The sequence below is a fragment of the Arachis duranensis genome, chromosome 3, assembly GCF_000817695.3.
Source record: "Arachis duranensis cultivar V14167 chromosome 3, aradu.V14167.gnm2.J7QH, whole genome shotgun sequence".
In the NCBI taxonomy this organism is placed as follows: Eukaryota; Viridiplantae; Streptophyta; class Magnoliopsida; order Fabales; family Fabaceae; genus Arachis; species Arachis duranensis.
In genome coordinates, this window is record NC_029774.3 from 112510339 (window position 1) to 112510582 (window position 244).

Below are 244 nucleotides of genomic sequence, written 5' to 3' on the forward strand. Positions count from 1 at the left end.
TTTGAGGAAAGATGTGTATTATGTAGCAGCAACAATAAGTGAGTTGTCATTGTCTGCATAAAGAACTCCATAAATCAAGTTATGCTATATGCCTAATAAGGATATGTGTTCTTTTCTTATTCATGTCATTTACTCTTATTTTTGATGCTTGCTTGGGGACAAGCAAGATTTAAGTTTGGTGTTGTGATGACAAGTCATCATATACCCATTTTTCAAGCTAATTTCACTTGTTTCACTAGTTTTT